Here is a 22,727-nt window from a genome sequence, read left to right on the forward strand (position 1 = left end):
GGACCGTGGGCGAGGAGTTCTTTGCGCTGATCAGTTACTCAGGAGGTGCCTGCACGCGTGGGGGTGGGCGCGTGGGAGGGGGCTGCTCCTCGCTCCCTCCTTTCCCCCGGCTCCCCCTCCTTCCCCTCCGCCTCTCCCCTCCCTCCGCGCTCCCCTCCCCTGTCTTCTGCCTCGGCCCCCTTCCCATTTCCTCTCCTCGCTCCCTCCCTCCAGCCTTCCCCACCCTCCGTCTTTCCCTCCCCTCCCTCCCTGCCTCCCTCCCTCTCCGACCAAGTCTGGCACCGAACGCGAACTGTTTTGCTTCGCTCCGGGAAGAGTGCAGACAAAACGTGAAACCCCGAGCTTTTCGCGTGGTGCATTTAAAACGCTGCCTTATTTATATTACCCTCCTTCCCTCACCCCTTCCACCCCCTCACCAGCCCTTCCGAATTTCCCTAGAAATCTGTGTAAAGCGTGCGGAGGGGAAAACATTTGCACAAAAAGTGAAGGAGCTCGCCAAGGTAGGTTATACCGTGCACTGTCTTGTGTGTGGCTTTTGCAAAGTTTATGATGTCAGTTGGCGAATGTTTGGAGGAGTAGGTCTGTGTGACTGGCCATGATTACTGTCTTTTTCATTGAGCACTTATATTTGCACAAATTGTCGAGACTTCTTGGGCAGGCTTCCCCGGGGCTGTGTGTGTGCGGGTTCTGCAGGAGGCATGCCCGCTGGAAGACAATCTTGTGGCGGTAGACTGGGGAGGGGGTGCTGCCTCGTCTCCCCCCACCCTAATGTTTTGTGGGGGGGGGTGAGAGGGTGGAGGGGGTTCTTAGTGGGCAAGTGCTTCTTCCACTTTGTCATATTTTGGATTGATTCTCATTCACTGTCTTCATTCTCGTAATTATTTTGCACATGAAAATTTAGTTCCCAAAAGGCTTTATGAAGTCGAAGCAAAGTGGGGGAGTGTGGGGAGAGAAAGAGTCAGAGGGTGGTGGTCGGTATAGTGATGGGAACACTTCTTGCAGAAAGAATTCAACCTCTCTTCCCACTCTTTGGAAAAAATGCTAAGTCTTTAGTGGGTGCAAGCAAAACATTAAAAAAAAAAAAAAAAAAAAACCCAATCAGTGGGTAAAATGAAATTTAAACACACACACACACACATTTCCATTTCAAGAGCAAAAACTGCTACAGCTCACAACCACCTGTAGAGGGAAATCTTTATGCATGATTTCCTAGGGCCGGTTGTGTAGAGAAAGCCTCCTGAACAGGCGCCTGGCAAACTTTGCAGCATGGAGAGAGGCTGAACTCCGCAGGATGGAGGGTTAAATCGCTGGGCTGGGGCGGGGGCGGCGAGGAGGGAAGGCCGGCGGCCAGCGGGGTCTGAGCGGGGCGCTGCAGGCCGGCCGCCTGGCTTTAGGAGGCCGTGTGAGGATGGCTCAGCTGGGGTGGAGAAGCTGCCCGGGCGGGAGCTTGCCGGGCTTGGGGGGGTTGCGTTCTGTGAGGTCAGGGATGCATGGGGCCTGGTGCCGTGTGGAGATGGGGAGGTCAGAGGCCAGTTTTTCCAGCGGGGCCCTGGTCTCCCTGCTGCTTCACAAAGCAAGGTGGTTATCAACAAGTGTTTCTCCTGAGAAGATTAGTTTTGACAGAGACTTCAAGGGGCTCTTTAATCTGGGTAAATCCACCAGGGCTTTATTGTGTGTAGCAAAGAGTGTCCTTCTTTGTTAGTCAGGAGCTTGGGGAAGAGAGGTGGAGGGATGGGAAGAAGGGACTTTTGAACATCAGTCATTTGACCTTGGGGGCCAGAGTTCAAATCCTCCAGAGGGTTGAAAAGGCTGAAAAGGCATTGTCACCCCTTCTCCCTCCCCACATCCTTTATCCTGAGCTTTACGTTTAATGGGGAAAATTTAGCCCCTGGTGTTGGCCAGAATTTGTCCATGGGAATTCCGTGTCTGAGGATTTTTTTTTTAGTCTAGGGAAGCAGGCAGCGCTCTCAGCTGTAGTACTGTGTTTTCCCCTGAAAATGACCCCCAGGAAAGCTGAATCACCTCCCCTCTGAAGAGCAGCCACTCCTGGAAGGTGGAACACAAGTCTCTTTGCAGGGGGAACATCCCCTCTTCCAATGGGTCTTTAAATATATATGTGGGGGCACCATTTGCATGTCTGGTTAAAATGCACTTGGAAATATGAGAAGGTAAAAGGCAGTGGCTCTTTGGACCAGACTGGTGGTAGTGAAGACCACCTGGACAGGGCTGTGATTCTGAAGAGTAAGTGGCAGCTTTTTCCTCCCATGGGGTTACCAAATTAACATGAAAAGTGACTCTATTCCGCCGGGGTGGGGGGAGATTTGAGGAGGGTGCTTGGAAGTTAGAATCAACATGCTGTTGTCATGGCTCCAGAGCTAGAAGAACCCAAGGCAAGGGTTACATACAAATGGGATTGGAGGTGAGATGCACACAGACTTGCACAGAGCCTGCTGTTGGTATGAAGGGCTGTCCAGCTAGAAAAGAGCAGAGTGGATGCAACTCCATCCTATGGACCTGCTGGTGTGGAGTGAAGCCAGGCCAGCATGCCTGACATCCGCTGTCCACATGGCTTAAGGTCCCAGTTCAGGGGACTGCCCCCTCATTTTTTGTCCAGTGGTGGAAGGGGGATAGTCTTTCATGGCCTAGGAGGTTATAGGGTCATTTGTGTCCTGCCCCTCAGAAGGCAGTTGTTTCTGTTCTTTACCTAATTCAACAAGTGCTTGTCTTCTTTTAATATAAAAGAAGTAAGTGGTTAGAAGAAAAACCTGGTCCTGGAAATACAGGTGTGTGTCTTCCATAGCTCCCCAAACCCATCAGTATCGCTCACTAGTCTTAGCTGGGGTCTCCTGAGGACTAAGTTCCAGAAAGACACCATTTCTACCTTGGCCTTGAGGTGTTTCATGTCCGTCAGCCAACCCCCTGAGATCCATGAAAAGACACCTCTCTTGGGCTCAACCAGCTGTCCAAGCACACTTCACATGCAAACACATATGCAGTGTATATGCACATATGTGTGGCGAGACCACAACACACGTGTGTGTGTGCAGAGTTCTCTCCACTCACGAGCTCATGAGCTGCACACAAGAGCGGACCCTCTTCACCCATCAAGTCTGAAGATGCCAGTGGAGAAATGCCGCGTCCTGTGTCGGGGCCGGTCTGACGTCCCTGAGTGTGTGTGGTGAACCTGAACTTGCCCTGGGTTTCCTCAGATTCATTCAGCGCTGGGGAGCCTCCCTGCAGGCTGCGGCCTTCCCACTGAGAAGAGTGAAGCCCGCCTCCCTGCATGGTCATCGCCGTGGGTTAGCCCTGATGCTTCCCCTCTGTTCTCCTAAGAAAAGTAAGAGCAAGAGCGGAGCCAGCTACATACTTCATGGGGCCTCGTGGAAAATGAAAACGTAGGACCACTTGTTCAAAAACCAGAAAAAAAATGTGCCGTTAAAGGTACTAGAATATAAAGCTTTTTTCTTTCTTTTACCATCTCTCTCAACTTGTGATGTTTCTTAATTTGCTGTTTAATGTCGTGCTAAATAAAAATAAAAATTTTAATTATTAGCATGAATTAGTACTCATCTTTATGTTACGCAATGATAGTTTCATATGCAAATATAAGAGCATTTAATTCGTTCGCAGAATCACTGAAATTACATAATCAGTATTTCATAGGTCGTACATGCACATGTATTTTGTTCTTACCAGAACAATAGGAACATTGGACAGAATGAACTCAACAGCCTTTATGGTGTCTCACGTCTTACACGCAAATGTTCTCCCGGCACTCTCCAACTTCAGCTTGCTGATGAGTCAGGAAGGCCTGAAAGGAGAAGGAGCTATGGGTTGCTTTTTCCTTCCCTCTCCCTCCATGTCATCATTTCCAGCATAGGTGGTTGGCAACTGCAGGGAAAGCCACCAGTAAGAAATGATATGATAGGGCTCCTTGGGCATCAGTGTTTGGTAGAACCCTTCTTTCTGCATTTGAAGCAAGTTCTGGTTCAAACAGTATGACCTCCAGGAGCTGTCAGTGCCCCCACTTACTTAGTCATGGACTTACCTCTACTTGCCCATCAAGCCAGCCTGGGCACATGGCCATGAAGCCAGCCTGGGCAAGAGGAAGTGAGAAGTAACCCAGATCCCAGACTGAGAACCCTGGTTCATCTTCCCTCGTCAAGAGAATCATCCCATCTGCAGCAAAAAAAAAATTTCAGCAAGCCCCCATTTTTTATCCATTGGGGTTTCCTTTCCTTCCAAGTCCAACTCTATGAAAAGTCCACCGCTTCCTGGTGATGGTGTCACAGCTTTGAAGAGAGAATTCATCTGCTGGTCTCTTCTGGGTCTGCTGAAGCCTTGGGTTAGAGCCCAGGCCTTGGAAATTAAGCATCCATCCACTCCCTACCCATCAGTTTCGAGCTCGGCTTCATGAAGCAGATCCTCTGCTTGATATGTACTTAGGCTCCACCATCTGCAAATGAATAAAATAATATTTTGCTTGCTTTGTGAATAATTGTATGAATTATTTAGCACTTATTGCTATTAGTTATCATTTCTCTCACCACTTTTCTGATGTCTGCCCAGGAATCTCTTGGTCAGAAGTGACTTTGGCAGTAAATTCAATTGATGTTGATATGGGAGGAGTAGAGCTTAAGGCTGAAAGGGTCAAGAAGAGAGTCCTATATTCCTGACACACCCCAGTGAAAAGGGAATATTTTCTTTCTTCATCAACACCCTCTAAGGAGCAAAGCTAGAAGGCACCTCAGAAATATAAGTTGAACTAGAGTGGAAATACGATGGGATTAAAAATGCATCCAACCTAGAAAACGAAGACCCTGTTGACCCTCTATCCTTGGTTCGGGGAATTTGAGAGTTACGTTTTTCAGCCTTAATCTAGTTTTTCTTCCTTGCCTTGTCCTTTGGATGACAGCAACACCTTTTGGTTAAATATTTAGCTTGAACTAAGCTACTAAGAATACCTAGAGAAAAGAGGAAAAGGAATTACTCTTATTTATTCTTTTGTATAACTTTTACTTGACTTGGACGCTGATGCAGTGACAGCCCAGTTAGCGGACTGGAGTCAATCAATGAGTAATTATTTACTGTTTATGAAATGAGCCTAGCACAGTGCTTGACCCATGGTGGGTGTTTAATTGATGCTGGCTGACTCTGAGTATGCCTCATTATTGTGGAAATATGTTATAAAGAGGCACGGGTTTGGCATCAAACCATGTAGATTCAGGCAATCAAGTGGATATATGATTGAGGACAAATTATTTAGCTTCTTTGTGACCTGCTTATCTCACCTGGACAGTGGGAATAGTCACTTACCCCACTGAGAATGAAATGAGAAGTGAGATGGCTTATCCCAAAGCACTCTAGAGTGGTCTACATACGTGATATACGTGTTTGTGCATATGTGTGTGCACAGGCAGATGTTAATTTTTTTAAATCCTGCCTTCCTTTCTTTCCCATCTCACTCGGCAATAGAGGTAGACATAGGTCTTTCATAGTCTGGACTCTCACAGTGTCCTGAGTACAGTCTGATGGTGATTCATTCAGGCTCTGAAACCAAACAGGCCTGGTTTCAATTCTTGACTCCTGTATTTGGTTATGTGACTTTTGACAAGTTATTTAAACTCTCAAAGCCTCGGTTTCTTGAAATGTAAAAATGAGAGTAATAATAGCACCTACCTCAAAGAGTTATGATGATTCATTGAGTTATTTGCAAATTCTTGGCACAGTGCCTGGCACATACCAAATGTCTGATTTATTACTATTTTTATTGTTATTTTTATTATTGTTATACCTCTGGCCATTCATGGGCCCAAGGAAGCATCAGAAAAGTGACTTGGGAGCATCTTTTAACAGCATGTTGTGGGTGTGGCGTTTCCACCATATGCCTTTTTCCTGGGTAGATTCTTCCTTTTCTGAAGCCAGTAGAGTCATTCTTAGACCTTTCCACATACATAGGGACTCCTCTTGGGAGGGGAAAACTCTATCTTCCCTACCATTACCCTACTGAAAGCCAAAGGAACTGTTTTCCATTGACCCTGCAAAAACAGGGGCAGGCCTGGGGAACTCTCCTGGAGCTTTCACTTCAGCTCAGAACCCATAAACCCTTTCCCCCCAGCAGCCTCCAGTCCTGAAAGAGGAGGCATCCTGATAAGAAGAAAGGTCAGTGCTTAGCACAGGTCTGGACCCCAAGACTATGGATGAGAAGATCATCTGCATTTGACTCGCTGGAGCTGAGAGGCAAGACTCGAGGCTCCTCCTCTCCAATGGGGCAGATGTCCCAAGTCCTCCTTGGACATGTGAGAGTCCTTCAGTGATTCCTTGGAGACAAGAAGGACTATCTACCCCTCATCTAGGTCTTGAGTTTCAATGACCTCTCTCCCAAGTGGAGAACACTTGGGAAAGTAATCCCTTACCTGGACCCCAAGGCCTCATGAAAATTGGGAGCTCAGCAAAAATTTAAGGAGAGTCTATTAGATAGCAGGCCATGTGATAGTTAAGATATGGATCCTGCTTGCCACCACAGCACTCAGGGTCCAGAAGGTGAGGGAGGCCTTTAAAGCCCACATTCATCTTTTGGTGAGAGCCTTACCAACCCTGGGATTTATAAATCCTCTGCCTGGCCAATAAGCCCCCGCAGGCTTCCTGTCCCTGTTCTAAACCTATCTATCCTGTGTCCTATTCTATCAGGAATCCTTTCATCCACAAGTTTATTAACTAGTGTGGATGTACCAGTTAGGAAAGGACAACAGGTTCCACCCATTGAGATACAGGTCTTTCGTTCCAGAGACTCCTGGTGATATTTGGTGAGGAGGGCAGGCTTTTATGGCAGTTCACCCTATCGGAAACCCATGGGCTGATTACGTGAGGGTTCACCGGACCCAGAATGACAAGACCTACCCTGACCACCACATCTTGGGTATTAAGAACCACCAAGCCTTAGAAGACATGCTTTGCAGGGAGGCCTGTACCTAGCCTCACTCTGGGGCAGGCAGGAGTTAGGATCCCAATCCATTAAAGCATTATTTGCTTCAAATTTACTTTTCTAAATAGAATTCACACCGATTTGGAAAACAGAACTTGTCTGGGGAGGTAGTGTAAGAGAAAAAGGAAGAGCAAAATAGCCACTATCCCTCCCTGAAAACTCCTTCTGTACCCACTTACACCAAGACAAGAGGCTTTTTCCTATTCTACACTAACCTACTGATTTATAAGCTCTCTGATTTTAAAAAGCTATCTACCTGTATCCTGTTCAGGGAATCCATTACCTACACCCCACTTCTGATTATTTTTAATGGCAATCTCCAGTCTTATTTTCAGGCATGAGACCTAAAGAATTCTACCCTTGAATTAGGTCCCCAGCTGTCCATCTTCCAGCCCATCCCCAAATTATGGAAGTCCAATGCATTTTCCAAAGATGTAATGAGTCCCTTTTGTTTTCCGTGGCTTGGTCTAGTATCCAGGGGGTTATCTCAGAGAAGAAAAAGAAAGTAAACTTCATCCTGGTGGTCATTTTTCCTCCTGGGACAGGTGGCGCTTGCCTTGTGGAAAGGAAACAAGGAACTGAGAAAGAACACCAGGTGCTTCCATCGGTTCTGGCTGGGACTTAACAAGGGTGTCCCAGTGCCCAGGTTCCCCTCACCCTTGGAAACATCTAATGCTGAAGGGAACTCCACCACTGTCTGCTGTGGAGAACCCAGCTAGAGCCCAGAGAGGGGCTGTTCTGCATTTCAGAATACCAGCTATCATACTTATGAGCTTTTTGACTTAGGGCAGTTTATTTAGCCTCTCCAAGCCCTAGCTTTTCAACTTTAAAATGGAAACTGTAATAAGAACTGTTTCACTGAGTTGCTATAAGGACTGAGTGGAATAATGTATACATACCTCTCAGCAGAGTACCTGAGGCTAGTAAACACTCCATAAATACCAGCTATCGTTATGCTTGATAGCATGCCAGCGGGAGGGGGAGAGACGCTCTCCTATGTGTGTAACCTTCCTGGGTGGCAAGTCTTTGCCACATTCTGGGCTCCTCCTGAGCTTTGTATCACCCTGTAAGCAGATGAGGCCCAGAGCCCCTTGGGTACCCTAAAAGAAACGAGGCCACTTCTAATCAAAAGCAGACTGTGAGCAAATGTTAATTATAAGAAAACCTGGAAAGATCTCCCACCATCTCTTGGGGCTCCTACTACTGCATTGATTAACTGTGAGTCAGGAAATAGAGATGAGCAGAAAAGATTGTGTCACCTGGTGGACCTGAGGAATGTGAGTAGAGAAGGAACCGTGGACAAGGTTGGCCCAGAGCCTCACCAGCGTCCATCCTGCCAGGGTCAGCGTCGGGCAGCCATTTGAGGTCTTTTATGAGAGAAATGCCGTGTCCAGCGTTGGGTTTCTCAGACACTTGCGTTTAAAGGCTCCTACGAGCAGGCAAAGACTATTTCCTTCACTCTGCTGCTTAACAGTATCCGGGCTCCATGGCTGCCTTGTAACAAGTTACAACAAGGCCCTTTAGTGACTGTGACCTAGGCATTCGTGGGAAGCGGATGACTGGAAAGCCGGAGCACAGTCAGAACTCCAAGGGCCAGAGAAGTGTGAGCGTCAAAGCCTCAGCCCAGATCTCCTGGGATAGGCCCAGTAGGCACGATCTTCGTTATTCCAAGTTGGAACTGGAGCCCAAGAGCTGAACCTTGGTGTGGGACTCAAGCTGTCTCTAAAGCTCCAGAGCCCCTGGGTGCTCTGCAAGCAGGCCTGGGTCCAGGGCTTTCGCTGAGGGCTCCATCCAGTTTTCTGGAAGAGGAATTGTCGGGGGCTCCTGGGCAGAGGTTGGCTTTAGAGGGAAATGAAGGACATGTGGACCAGACGGGAGCAGTTTTACTCGGGAGCTCCCTCTACTGGCTCTTGGATAGAAATTCCAAAGCAGTCCTTCTGCCCTGCCCTGCCCTGCTCTCTGCCCTGCCCTGCCCGGATCAATTTGAGGCATCTGAGCATCTAGGTGCCTTGAACCAAGGAGGAAACGAGACATCCTGAGGCACCAAGGAGGATGAAACTCCAGAGACTGGTTTCTTCTGTCTCCTTCATAATTTCATCTCATACTTATTGGGCGCCAACACAGTGCTAAGCATCTTACTTCCATGTGGCAGGGTTTTATAAATGAGGCGGCGAAGACCTGGAGTGATTGATTAAGTGCCTGGCATCACCAGAGACTAGCAGACCACCTCGGCGACCTAAAATTCCCAAGAGGGAACGCAAGAGAACCGAGGGACGATGTGAAGTTGGAAGCAAAGCTGGTTCTCATCACCTAATCTAAGTAGATTGTGCTGGCTCTGGGGTTGCTCCATAGCCTTCCTGGGTCCTCGAGCATTTCAACTTTGCTTTAAAAAAAAATCCAACTCATGAGACAATTAACTACATAGCGGTGCTTGTCCGATCTGTGCTGTCACTGTGCTGCCCAGACAGAAGGAAGAGTGACAACCACAGTGACTAAGGAGTATGTCCTCTAAATGTGTGGGACATGTTCACACCTGTGTTTTTAAAAATAAATTCCTGTGAGGCAGGTAGGGCAGGTACACGTTTTGCAAATTGGGAATTTAAGATGTTGAGTGACGTGTTCCAGATTTTGGTTGGGAGCAAATGGCAGAGTCAAGACCAGAATCTTTGCTCTCAGCTGAATTGCTGACTTTCTGGTTGGTATTGGTTGAAACCGAGGTCTAGACTGGGGTTTCTAACTGCAGAAAGTAAAGATTGTGAAAGCACCTCCTTGATTTACATGCAGATCCTGTCCTGAGTCACTCCTTTCCCTGTTTCAGCTTGGTTCATAATTGAGGTCCCTTGATATTGAGTCATTTGGGAATTAGGAATGACACAAGCCACTTATCTTTTTAAGGCTGGTCTCTCACTAGCCCACATTTTAAAGGTATCTAGGTCCCTGGGAGAATCCCAAATATTGTTTCAGCTCTCCTGGACCATGCAGAGATGTAATTCTTTTCACACAGAAGAACCTCAAAGCCTTTATTTCCACATTGGCTCTTCCTGGGGATTTGAGATATAGGTAAGTCATAGAATTCCCAGTCCTTGTTGGGTTGGGTGCTGGTCTCCAGTTTCACTGCTGTGTCTCTAAACCTACGCAATGGGACAGCAGCCACACTAAACATTGCCTGGCATCCCACCCCACCCCAATTCAAGATCTCCTACTAGCTGCCTCTTTCCCTAGAGGCAGAGTGATGACGTAAGGGGATCATGATGGTACCTGCTGATAGCAACACAGCAGCTACAAGAGGAGGCTTTCTGCAGCACCTCCTGAGCAACTGGGGGCTGTCACTGTCCTAAACATAGTGGTTGGGTTAAAAATATTTGTCCATAATGTAACCTCCTGACCCCCAACTACCAGTGGAAGCAGCTGTCTTTCTGGTTCGGCCTGTTAACCCCACAAACTCTACTTTGCCAGAAATGTGACTTCTTGGTGCATAGTTGGTCTAGGCCTTCCAATTTGGAGTGAACTCGTATTTGGCCACCTGCTGGTAAGGCTGAGCATCTCTACCTAACTGTAGCCCTGAGCATCTGCCCCTCGTGTCCCTGCTACCCCCGGGGTAGCCAAAATGATAGCACTGAAGGAGGGGAGGGGAGAACCTGGAACAGTGCTCACAAGGAGCTGTGAGTGATGGAAGGTAGATTGCTGACAGCCCACCCTTTTCACTCTTGCTTGTTGTAGGAGCGCCAACGACCAAGAGGAGACCAGATGAGGTTTCAAAGCAGTCCTCAGACACCCAGGACTCACCTCACCCTCTGCCTCGTGCTTGCTGCAGTGTTGCTGCTCGCGTTCATCTTCCTATGAGCCCTCGCCATAATAACCCTTCCCGATCGCCATCCCTCCTCCATTCATTACCCCCTCAGCTCTTTCTCCCAGGTGCCCCTCTCACGGGCAGTAGCTTTGCTCTCTGTTTGGCAAGTTCCCCTCTGAGTTATATCCAGGTGGCTAACATTAGCTCCCTCTCTCCTACCCGTGTCTCCTGCCAGGTTCCGCCCAACACTCAGCCCCCAGGTCAGGAAAGCAACAGCAAATCCTACCTCTTCCAAAATGAAGCTGCATGGCTCTCTGCCAGAGCAGCCACACTCGATGTAGGTACCCAAGGTAACTGAGTATGACGTAACTGAAACCAGATGGAAAGACCAGAAATCCCTTAATCTCAGTCAGCTATAGTGAAAGAGCTCACTCGTGAATGTTTGGAGTGATTGAGAAGGTGGCGGTAGGGCGGAGAGAAAGAAAAAGATCCTCTGAATTGGACTGCCCCCGAACACAGGATGGAACCATCTCGATTTTCCTCCCCTCCAATTAAATTTGCATTTCATTCTACCACATTGCGATGGCTTCACTCTAGGCATTTTCATTTGAGACCCAAGGCTTCTGAGCCACAGGTTCCTGGATGGTGAGGTAAGTGACATTTGCCCCCACTGTCTAAGGTGATGTGTAGTGACCTCAGAAACCTGGTGCTGATGAGCCAGATCCACCCCGTTAGGATGTAAGATTTGTCCTCTATTGGTTCTTATTGTCTCAAATGCCCTTCATTCCAGCCTCACAATGTTAACCTAAACCTCTACAAAACAAAACAGACACCCAGGATTAACCAAATTGGAATTTGTTGAGTTCATAGTGCTCTCTTTCTCAAAGACAATCGCTGCAAAAACTGTGGTTCTCAGAAAGCCCACTATACCTAGAAAGTGTGTTTTCTCTCCCCACATCTATTTCCACTTTGAGAGGTAAACTAGAACTAAAGGACGATGCCGGATCTTCACAGATGAGCTGAAGTTCTCTCTTCTCATGACAAGATTCGGACCTAATTCATTGTTTAACTCATAGCCTTGCCAATAAGTACAAAAAAACTGGCCAATCCAGCACATACCTTAGTCCATTCTGCCCCTATGCCACAACCTATATTTACTGGACTAGGAATTAAAGAATGCAATGCCCATGCTTTACTGTTGGCCTATCAGATATAGGGATCCAAGCCTAGTAGACCAGCAGCTACTTTCAAGGCTGCTTTAATAGGAAAGGATTGAAAGCTCAGCTAATTGAGACCCCCTGGACCTCCCCCGTGAATCTGTAATTGAGCTTCCTCTGCCCACTGAATTCAGGTGGGGTTGACAGCTGTCCACCAACCACAAGATTAAGGCCAAACTCGTGCAGCTGTCTTGAAGCACCCCTCGGATTGTTCCTTTCTCCGCATGGCCCATGCTTTTCAAGCTCTGATGCTCTTCTGTTTAGCCTCTGCTAAACTCAAACATGCTGGCGTCCTGAGTCCCACCCCACCCCACCCCGTCAGCCTCAGCCCCCTATCATGTGCTTGCTCTGGCTTCTTTGTGTTTGCTTAGACCCTCAGCATGAACCCACTCTAGATACGCCTGCGTGGCCCTCTAGGTCCCCATTCTCCCAAATGTGCCTTCCATCGATAAGTTATCTGGGAAATCCATCATCTCGCCCTCCGAGGCATCCAGCGGTTACTAGTGGTGTAGGGAGGGGCGGGGGGCATTTGAAAGAGCTTGTTCCTTGATAATGGAGGTGTGCAAAGAGCAGATCTTTTCTTCACTATTCTGAAGTTGAACACTGCGATTGCTTTCAGGTAGATGGAGAACTGAGACTTTTGAGTGCTGATGGCAACTAAAGGGGGGGGGGATGCAATTCTAGTCACTTTCCTTCAGCAGGCAAGTGATCCTTAAAAATATCACCCTCAAACCTCCAAATATGCTGGCTTCTAAGAAATGTTCCTGAGACAGAATGTACTTCTTGATCAGGGTAAGTGATGAAAACATGTATTTGATAGGGGATGGGGATCGTGGAATAGCTTGCTGGGGCTTTACTCCCCCACTGTGCTAATGGCTTAGCCTCTAAAGTTTTCAGAATTGAAACGATGGGGGATGCCAGTTTCTAAAGGGGTGAAGGAGGACTCTGATGACTAGCCAGTCAAAATGCAGATTTGCTGCTGATCTCACCTTAAGGCAGCAGAGTGCTTGGAAGACTGGACTGGGGAATTCCTAACTCCTTAGTGCCACCTAAGGGGCTTCTTCAGTGGAGGTGGAAACATGGTTGGGCGTAGCAGCCTCAATGGGCATAAAGGTCACTGCATCTGCCATCCACACTGGCTGGCTTCGGACAAATCCTCTGAGTTTTGGATGAGCTGAGGCATCCCTAGGTAGAGGGTGGAGGACGTCTTTCCTCAGGCAGGTAGCCTTGTGTGTCTGGATGTCTACTGACTAAAGGGCTCCTTAGGAGGAATAAATCAGTTTCATTATTCAGGTCACTACTGAGAAAGTCCCAGACATCTCCAATTCCAAATGATGGAGCCTGGAACTGGGATGTAAAAGATCAAATAGAGGCAAGATGATAGAGTGGTATGAGCATAAGTATTGAAGCCACACAGATATGGATTTAATCGGATCCCTAATTGTACAGTGTCAAGCTCTAAGACTTTTGGACAAGTCACTTAACCTATCTGTTCTCCACTTCCTTAGCTTTGAAATGGGAAAAATCATAACTACTATTTTTCGAAGTGATTTCTGTACTCAACAACCCAGTGGGGTAGGTAACATTATTGTAATGACACCCATAGAATTGCCATAAGTAAAGTGCCTAGCACAGCGTCTGGCACATAGTAGATACTCAAAGACTATTGGTTTATTCCCTCCCATCCTGTCCCTCACTTAGGCCAAAATAATTCTGCTCCCTGATGGAGATACCTTTAGGCAAAGAGAAATCTCTTCCCTGGACCTCTTCCCTGATAGACTATTGGTTTTCCTGGGAGCTGGGTTTGTGTTTTTTTGTTGTTGTTTTTCTCTCTTCCAAATCCAGTGCTTTACCTACAGGCATTTTTCTTGGTGCTTAGAAAGGAGACAAGAGACACAGGTGGGACATTTCTGGGCTTCACTGACCCTGAAAGAGAGGAGACTCAGTTCTTCTCAAGGACTTTGTGACAACAGCCTGCCCTTAGGCCCTCTGCAGGAGCATTAGGGGAAGTAAGTCTTCTTCATGCTGGGATGCCCAGGAATCAGTTGACAGTGCAGAAGGCGATTTGCATCTTGGACAGGTTCCACATCAGTCTGTTAATTCCCTGGATCCTGAGTTTGACTGCTCCAACAGGAATTGGGCATCACAGCCCTTAGCAAAGAATGGCAGGACAGCTCAGAAAGCCAATGTCACCAGCTCCAGTTCAGTCATGTGCCAAAGGTCCTGTGTACGAAAAACAGAGCCACTGCCTCTGGAGGCCTAACTTTCTGCAAATGTTTCTGCTGAGCTTACTAAGCATCTCCTCCCCACCCCCTTCCTCCCATCTATCTGTCAGCTTGATAACCCTGGCAAGTTGAGGACAAGGCAGAGGGGCACCCTCTTGGGGAAGGGGCAGAGATGTTGAGTCAACCAGGCAGCCAAGGTTAGTATAATTTTGACTACCGCCCTCAAAAGTTTGAGATGCAGTGTCTGAGCACATTTCTTGTATTTCCAGCTCCACATCATCTGTTAGGGCTAGAATCAGGGTTTTCTGGAAGCTGTCAGGGAACCCCCAAAGGGATCTTAAATGAACCTGCCTTGGTCTCAACATCAGACACAATAGCAACCAACAACCATAGAAAGCATAGAAATAGAAAGCAGGTCACATTCTTCTAAATTGTCTCTTCTCTATAGAGTTTATGTAGCTTATATAGAAACTATATGGTTTCTGTGAATGTGAACTGATGTTTACACATACCTACTCTCATCTCTCTAAAAACATACCTACTCTGAGTCTTTAAAAATATGTTTAGCCTGACATTTGCATTAATCCTAGAAGACTTCATTGGAACGCTGCTGACACATGATGGGGAATCTTTCCTGCCTGTTGGGTGACATCTGCTGATCCCATGTGATGTCATCTTCAGTGGAAAACGAGGGCCACCTACATCTCATTGATGTTTCTTCTGACTGCCTGACTGCACACCTCCCCACTGCAGCAACATTCTCACATGCATACATACATGCATTCATGGAACTAAAAATAAACAGCTGCTGATGGGCTGCCAGAGGGTGTCCTCCATGCTGAGCAGCTGTCCTCTGTCTCCCTTTAGTGGGCAAGGCTTAAACCACAGACAGGAATCGAGGGTACAGGACGGGCTTAAGCTTAACCCAAAATCTCCAAGGCAAGTTACAAAGGCTAGGAGCGCCTGAGGAGGGAGATGAGAGGGTATTAAAGATCACAGTGATTAAAGATCAGCCCCGTGATCACTGTCTCCCAGGCCCTGTGCCCTAAATCCTGGTGGTAGTCTCTGGAAAATTGTCTATTGGCATCAAGGAAAACCACTGCCAAGGAAAGTTGATAATTAAGGTTAATAAAGGAGACGAACCATGCATCAAGCCATGACTGTAAATAGGTCTCTGATTCCCTCCCCCCTCCCCCAGCACAGAAGTTATGCAAGGCGGATGCAGGATGCTGTGTAGATTTGGGGAAGGTGGTCTCTGTGTATGAGATGTTGTTCAGATCTTCCAATATGCAAGAATTCTCCCCACCTCCATCACCACCGATCAATAAACCCTTTGTCATGCTGAGGTGTGGCACGTCTCCTGCTGAAAACCTCAGATTCAGATACAACACACTGAAACACGTACACACACGCACGCACACACACACACAGATTTTGTCACCTTCATGAAACAAGCTCCATTCAAATTGGTTTAAAAATAGCCCTAATCCACTGAGCTCATTTTTCAGGGACATTATTTTAAGAAGAAAAAAGATCCCCTGGCCTTTGAGGAGAAAGTGCAAACCATCACCTAGTCTTCAAAAGTCCCGATTTTGTTGCTCGAGACTAAGCGTTTCCAGGCTTTGTTGAATTTTCTTCCCCTGGACCATTCACCAGAAGTTGTTTATTGGCTAATACTCTGCCATCTGGGTATTTGTAGAGGTGGGTTTCCTTTTGGGGTGGTGAGGAGAGGGAAAGGCTGCAGCAGCATGCCCTGTTCCCTGCCCCCCCCGCCCCCCAATACCAGGGCAGCTCCTAATGCTGCTGGTCATTTGCAAAAGGCTGTGTGTTCATTGCAGGTTTATCTGTTCCTGCTCTGGGAACCTGTCTGTCCTTCTGTCTGTAACTCGGATTATTATTGCTCTCTGGGCAGCTGTAGCTGGCTGATTCCGTGGGAGACCAAGCAGGATGCGTGGGCGCAGGAAACAGAAGAGGGAAAGAAGGAGGGAGGAAAGGGGAGCAGGGGAGAAAGCGGGAGCGCGGAATCTGTTATGTGCGTCAGCCGAGGAGCCGCGGCGCTCTGCCTGACAGACACACAGAATTAATCCCAGTTAGAGCCGCAGCTGAATCTGCCACAGCGGCCGGTCGCGAAAGGGAGGGGAAGGGACGCTGGGGGAGTGGGCGCTGAACCGGTCTGCTCGGGCGGCGAGAGCTGGGGAAGGGGGCTGTCCTGCGGGCGCGCCCTCGGGCCCGCGCTCCCGGCCGCCTCTGCAGCCGCCCAGCCCAAGCCCGGGGTGGCGCCCGCCCCGGCTGCCTCGCCAGCTTAGTGGCTGCTCTGAACACAAAGCGCTGTCTCCGAGCAGAAGCCTTTTCCCGGCTGAACCAGACCCACCAAAGGGGAGAATCTGCACGTGACGTCAGTGGCTGATGACTGACGCAGGCTGGCAGAGGAGCCTCAAGGCGGCTGCTCTGCGCTGCCTTCAGGAGTCTATTTTCTCCAGCCCCCTCGTAGTGAATTACTAGAACGCAAAACACACACACATATGCAGCCTTCAAAATATACATTTCCAAAGGCGGTGTGTTGCAAACACAGCGCGATTTTGCAAAGCATGGGTGGGAAACGTGGGAAGGGTAAGGAGGATTCCCCCCCTTGGTTTGGGAATCTCCATCGTGGATAGCAGGAGACTCCAGAGCTTCCTTGGGACGCTCGTCTGGGGAAGGGGCCTAAGCCGACCCTCTTCCCCGGAATGCGGGGGATCTGGTCAATGGAGACATGAGGCTCGGAAAGAATACAGCCACTCCAGAGCCTTCTGCTCAGGGAGACAGACGCGAGGAGCTTGCAACAGGCAGAGGCAGACGGGAGGGAGGGGGCATATAAGAAATATTTGGGTATTTTTCTGCTTTGCAAAACATCATCTGCAGTAATGTGAGTGAGTCTGCTAGTGCAGAAAAAGGTGGGGAGGGGGCGCTTAATGCACATTTAATGTTTTGGACAAAACGTTCTAGCGAAATGCCTTTGTGTGTGGAGGTTTTTTCAGTACTTGCTAAAAATAGCATCAGGGTTTGATCGTGTTCCAGAAATAGACCGAGGGCTGCACTGGGATAAAAAGCCAGCGCGGGTGGAAGAAAACCTGGACATCACCGCATTCTCCACCCCCCCAACTATGTCTGGAAATTAATTGTTGGATTTTTCCTCTCCTCTCTTCTGTCTCCCTCTCTCTTTCCACTTTCTCTTCCCTCCCCCTGTTTCTTTCTCCCTCTTAAGGAGTTCCCGTTTGGGTAAGTAATATTATGTCATGTGCATGCCGCAGACTGTGAGTATGAGCTGAGGCTTACTTTGTGCATGCCCCGAGGTTCTTTTTGGCTGCCTTTTTACCCCTTTCTAAAGAGGAGGGTGGGATTGAGTGGGGGGGATTATAGCTGTGTGTGTGTGCCTAATGAATTTTGGGCTGCATGCAAAGGAACTGGAAGGGGAAATTCTTGTAGAGCTGGGAATCACCCTGACGAATCTCTGAATCAATAGCTGCTGCAAGTCCCTCTCTCTTTATGGGTCGGCGCTGTTGAGCTCGGTTCTCCCGACTGCCCCCTCCCCTCCCCATTTTCTCTGTCTTAAAGGGTGCCCAGATACGACTTAATGTGCTGTTTCTGTGCGAGATTAATGGAGACGGTAGATATAGATTAAAATCGCATGGATGGGGCCGGGAGGTAAAGAGAGTAGGATCTCTACTCCTTGAGACAAACTTCCCCGCGCACTCGGGTCCGGCAGCCGGAGGACAGCGACCCGGGTCCCGGCTGGCCCAGGACGAGGTCGCTGTCCACGGAGGGCAGGTGCTGAAACCCGCCGGTCCCCTGCGAGTTCAGCTCGGAGCGCCAGGGGGCGGGGTTGGCGCCAGATGCGGATAGCCCCGCCCTGCATGCAGAAGGAGGGTGCGGGAAGGAGGGAGTTAAGGATGTTCAAAGGGGATAGTCGTGACTTCGGTGAGAGCTTTGGGGAAAAGGAGGGGTGAGTGGGAAGGAAAGGAAAAAAAATTAAAGGAGGGGGAGCCAAGTGTTAGATTCGAGGATGCGCCAAGGCCCATCGCTTCAGGAACCCAACGCCGCTGCCTCACCGGCTTTTTCCGCAGAGGCCAGGCACTATCTGGGTCTCCGTTCCCAGGCGCCCGCACCTTCCCGCCAGTGGGTTTGAAAGATTTCTCTCCGGTGATGGTGACTTTAAAAATAAGAGGCCATAGGTTGCTTTATTCGGACTCTCGTCCCCTCCCACTTCATCCCCGCACGCTCCTGCATCCTGCAATCCCTGCGAGGTGTGGAAGGGTGTATCTGTGCATTATGGCATTTTTCTTAGTATTCCCCCTTCGCGTCCTAGTCATAGGAGCCCCGAAGGAGTTGGTGGGATGAATGAATTAGAAGCCAAGGCACAGGAGTTGCTGGTGCGATGTGCAGAGAATTCAGGCTTGGGAACATCGCGAGGACCTTAAAACCAAAAGCCAAAGGATTTTTCTGAAAACTGGCTCTGAGGGAAACTGGGGCGGGGGGGGGGGGGGTCTCCTAGTTGCCAAATGTTATTGGGGAGACCATCAACTCCCTGGGATTATGGGCTTGACCTAGAGTGGGGTTCACTGCAATCAACTCCAGACACCTTGGCCAAACCTGTAGCCAGACAGGTGAGGAGGGAGGAAGGTCATCAGACGCACACAAAGACCTTTATACTGATTAACCCCTGGTAGAGGAGTGACAAAAATGCATCCTGGAACCGGCCACAAGGGTGGGCTGTAGGCGGCGGGGGACATGAGGCAATCTTGCGCATCTGCAGTACGCTTGTGTGCCTGCAGGGATATTTTGTATGCAATTAAAAAATAATAATAAACTCGAGACGATGAGGTAAGTATCTGAGGGGGCTGGCCTTCAGGTGAAAGAGTAGAGCCGAGGTACTCTCTGCTCCCTCTGCCCTATCCAAATCCAGCAACAGCCCCTGGCTTTAGTGACCTGACCCCCCATACAGGACACTGAGGAGCAGCCCTGGGGGGTGGGGGGCCCAGTTATTTTTAGCTCAGAAGCAGTCCCTCTCTGGGAAGATTCCCCGGCTGAGACTGGGTGTTCGCCAGCTCATAATAGTAACAAGGGCCGTTACTTATTTGTGGGAAATAACACGGCGCTGCATCACACACTTTGTCTTGACAATTCAGCTCAAGCCGAAGCTGCTTGAGACCTCTCGGCCACCCCTGGGCCCTCCTCGTCATTCATCCGGACCGACTGGTTCCCTTTCCCAAGCCTCGCCCCTCAGCCCCGCAAGTTGCGTGGTCGTGTTTACAAATCCTTCCACACTTGCACAGAAAATAGCTGGGGTTGGGGTGGGGAAGCGTTCGGGCAGGGAGGGGTGGTAGCCCAATAAAGCATTTGCAACACGTGGAGCGGTTGGGGGTGTCCAAGTATCATAAAGGGGGGGGGGGGAGGACGCTCCGGGTCCTAATTTTCCCCCGTTCCCCTCCCCCATCACTTGACAATGGACAAGTTTACCCCTAACTGGAACCTATTAAATAATTCAATGGTAGCGGTGTAATTTTGGTTGGAACCAGCACGGATTCCCAAGTCGTGACTGCAAAAAGTGAGTAATGCGCGCTGGCTTCGTCATGGCTCTAGTCACAGTTCATTCCGAACTGAGAAGGAATCGTGACTTCGCCTGGAGACGTCCCCTACACGGGAGCCGGGGGGGGGCGGGGGGGGCACCAAACCAGGGGAGCCGGGGGTGGGGGGAAGGACCTATCCAATGAAAACCGCTGCCAGGGGGGCATTTGAACTCCGCCGCTGGCTGCCTTGCTCTCCCTTCGCTACCGGTGCACCTCTCTCCCCCTCCCGGCCGGCGCGCTGGCTGGCGCGCTCGCTCGCTCCGCCTGGGACCCGACGAGTCCTCAACAAGTTGGAGGAAGGCAGGAACGCAGGGGTTAAGCTCGGAAAGCCGCAATTACCAAGATCGTGACCCTCCCACACAGTACAGTAACTTATATACTTACCTGGAAGAGCCCGCTACGCCTCTGGGCAAACAGTTGTGGGGGGGCGGGGAGGGGCGCCGGCCGATTGGATTGGAGCTCCTTCCAGCTGGCTGCAGTGCGTTCCGGACCAGCGCGCTCCCGGGGCCTCCCTCCCGAGGTAAGCAGAAGGGGATTGGGTCGAGGGTCGGCCGGTGGCGGGTAGGTTCAGTGGTCGGCTAAGCAGAACTTTTCCCCCCAGTTGCCCAGCGCCGCAGCGGCGGCGGGCGCAGCGCGAGGAGCCCCCTCCGGAGCGGCAGGCGCGCGGACGCGCGGAGGGTGTGTGCGTGCGTCTGTTGGTCGCCGTGTGGTGGGTAGGCGGTGGGAGGGTGGCTGGGTCGCAGAGCCGCGGGAAGGTGATGGATGTGCAGAGGGGTGGGCCGACGGGAGACAGTGACTACTTCGTCTAGCTACGTTTTCTCCCGGCGTGCTGAGCAAGAGTGTGTGTGTGGGCGCCCGCGCCCGTCCGCACGTCGATTCCAGGGTGGCAAAGAACAGATATGACAACTTTCGCTCTAAGTTACTGCAATGTTTGCAGCATCCCCCCTTGGCTGTGTTTTTCCCTATAGGGGGACTGCCGCTGGGGAGGGACATGGTCACACTGTTCTTGGACCACGCTGGGGCGGAGGGGGTGCGGGGCGAGAGAGGCTATGGAAGGGTGGCGCTGCCCGGGGAAGTAGGAGGGCACCTTCTCAAAGTCTGGATTTTTGGGATGCCGGAGGGGACCCGGAGGGAGAGAAGGAAGAGGGAAGGAGGCTGAACGTAGGAAAGAGCTCTCTCTCCTCCTTCCACCTTAGGCTCCCTTCCCGCCCTCTGCTCCCCCCTGCAGAAGCTGGAAACTCTAAGGCCTCTGTGGGAGGCGGTGGTCTGCGGGGGGCTCCTGACTTGTTGTTCCCCCAGCTTTCTGCAGAATGGGTAGGGAGTGGGGGAGGGGCTGCAGCGATGAAAGGGCACCTGAGGCGAGTGGGCTCTTAGACACCCAATATCTAGACGGGTTTGGGGGAGGGGGAGGAGGGAGGATCTTCACTCTTCCTACTGAGCATTAAGAACTGGGGGGTGGGGGGGGGACGGGATTTAGATGGTCTTATATTTCTAGAAATAGGCTGACTAGCGTGGACTTTGGGTTTATTTTATGTTCATCTGCCTGTCATTTTCTGCCTGAATCTTCTGGCTTGGGTCCCTTTGGGAGAGGCCGCTCTCTTGAACCCCGCTTGCCCAGCATCTCGCGCCCCTCCCCTCCCCTGGGCTGGAATAGCGGTCATGGCCAGCTTTTTGCAACAACAATATTTTAACGTGTTCTCGTCTGGGTTTTGTTGAATAATTAGAAATGGAAATATTTTTTTCTCCCTCCCCCTTCTGAAAAAAAAAAAAAAAAGAAAGAAAAAGAAAATGCGAGCTCTCTCCTGATTGGTGGGTGACGATTTTAGTCCGTACCAATGAGCTGGCAGCCTCGTCTGTATTTATTTAGTGCTCTGGGGGAGTTTTTCTCTTTACGCAGCGCCTGTAGTCGCGGCTGGAACCTCGGCTGGGGAACTAGGAGGGACGAGAGGGGTTTTAGGGGGAATCCGAGCTGTACCTGTTTAGAGATCCGCGACCTTGCAGCCGGGCTGGCGGAGCCCTGCTAGGGGAGTGGGGGAGACAGCAGGTCGGCGGCGAGGCTCGGGTGCCAGAGCGACGCGAGAGGGTGGAGGCTGGGCGGCGGGATTCCTGGTCCCGCTCGGCGCTCCTCCGCTCGCTCTGCACACACCTCGCTCGAGGCCGTGCCAGCTGAATTGGGGGATCGCGACGGTGTGGAGAAACGCGGGGATGGGCCGGGGGCGCGGAGAGGGGCGGGAGAGGGAGGCGGCGCGCGGGGCGGGGAGGCTGAGCCGCGCCGGAGCGCGCCGGGGAGACCCAGCGCGCTCGGCTCCGGGTTCGGAGGCATCCTGGGCTGGAGGCGGCGGCGGCGGACCGAAGAAGCCGGCAGACTCTGCCCTTCGCGAATCTTTTTGCGGTCTGGGCTTGCTGTACATAACTCAATAGCCGGAAGCCCTTACCCCAAAAAGCATTCGCGGAGGGCGCACTCGTCCAGAAGACTGCAAGCGATCGCCGAAGCCCACTCACCTTCCCGAAGCCGCGCGCCCGAGCCTTCCCAGTCCTGTCCCCGTTTTCTGAGGGAGAACTACTCCTTTTCCCTCCCGTCCTTCCAGCGCCGGCCGAGGCTTCGGTCACCCGCCTGTCCTTCGCCCCCCCCCCCCAACTTTTTAATGGACTTTGTATCACAGGGGAAATTGGAGCAGGCGGTGTGCGTGTGTTTTCGGAGAAGTGGGAATAAGCTAAAATGCAATAAAGTTTACAGAAGTTGTGTCTCCCCCCCACCCCCGCCCACACCCCGAATAACCCCGTTCACCCGCTGAGAAAAATAAAAAAGGGGGGCCAAAAAAAAACCAACCAGAAGAAAAAACAAAAAAGGACCTGGTCTTAGAGCCGAGTCAGTACCTGGACCAGGAATCAATTGAGGACATT

At 50.4% G+C, this 22,727-nt stretch overlaps 2 long non-coding RNA genes across 2 annotated transcripts in view; one reads left to right on the plus strand and one right to left on the minus strand.

Moving 5' to 3' along the window:
- Positions 1–3,594: 3,594 nt before the first annotated feature.
- Positions 3,595–20,534, minus strand: LOC308565441. The gene is made up of 3 exons (XR_014000041.1): positions 20,208–20,534; positions 4,049–4,456; positions 3,595–3,811 (listed from the first exon to the last, which is right to left on the minus strand). It is a non-coding gene; the product is annotated as an uncharacterized lncRNA (long non-coding RNA).
- LOC308565440 overlaps positions 20,092–22,727 on the plus strand; it is a 67,312-nt gene continuing 64,676 nt past the window's right edge. The window contains exon 1 of the long non-coding RNA XR_014000040.1: positions 20,092–20,343. This is a non-coding gene — a long non-coding RNA (uncharacterized lncRNA). The remainder of the gene's footprint in view (positions 20,344–22,727) is intronic.

The sequence above is a fragment of the Miniopterus schreibersii genome (genome assembly GCF_964146895.1).
Source record: "Miniopterus schreibersii genome assembly, chromosome: 12".
Lineage (NCBI taxonomy): Eukaryota > Metazoa > Chordata > Mammalia > Chiroptera > Miniopteridae > Miniopterus > Miniopterus schreibersii.